Below are 732 nucleotides of genomic sequence, written 5' to 3' on the forward strand. Positions count from 1 at the left end.
AATAGAAATAGGTGATGTTAGATTTTGTGGCTCCTGCTGGGTTGTGGTCTTTAATAATTGGCCTCTTAAAGGTTGCAGATCTATGCAATTAGCAGCGGAAATAAAAAACGTTATTTTTTTCTTGAAGGGTAGCTAAAGGGTTAAAAATGTCTAAATTACCCAAAACAGTCAGCGTAATGCTTTAATATTTGCTAAACTCCAAATTATCTTTAAAAAATTTAAAAATGTCCAAATGTGCCAAAACAGCTACCAAGATTAAATATTTGGTAAAATTCAAATTAGCCTAAAAAAAACTGGCCAAAAGCAGCTAGCATAATGCTAAAGTATTAGCGAAACTTCGTACTGGCTTAAAAAAAATGTCTAATTTTGCCAAAACAGCTACCGTAACGCTTAAATATATCTCCAAATTACCCAAAAAAAATTGAAACATTTCTAAACTAGCCAAAAACAGCTACCATAATGCTAAAATATTAGCTAAACTCCAAATTATCTTTAAAAAAAATGTAAAAATGTCAAATTGTGCCAAAACGGCTACCAAGATTAAATATTTGCAAAACTCCAAATTAGCCTAAAAAACTGGAAAAATGTCTAAATTAACCAAAACAGCTAGCATAATGCTAAAGCATAAGCGAAACTCCATATTAGCTTAAAAACTGGAAAAATGTCTAAATTAGCCAAAACAGTTAGCATAATGCTAAAGCATAAGCGAAACTCCATATTAGCTTAAAAACT

General features: G+C 30.7%; 1 protein-coding gene across 14 annotated transcripts in view; it reads left to right on the top strand.

Annotated features, from left to right (window-relative positions):
- otofa (otoferlin a) overlaps positions 1-732 on the top strand; it is an 86153-nt gene that overhangs the window by 51539 nt on the left and 33882 nt on the right. The gene's annotated exons all lie outside the window — the stretch shown is intronic.

The sequence above is a fragment of the Oryzias melastigma genome, linkage group LG24 (assembly GCF_002922805.2).
Source record: "Oryzias melastigma strain HK-1 linkage group LG24, ASM292280v2, whole genome shotgun sequence".
NCBI classification, from domain to species: domain Eukaryota; kingdom Metazoa; phylum Chordata; class Actinopteri; order Beloniformes; family Adrianichthyidae; genus Oryzias; species Oryzias melastigma.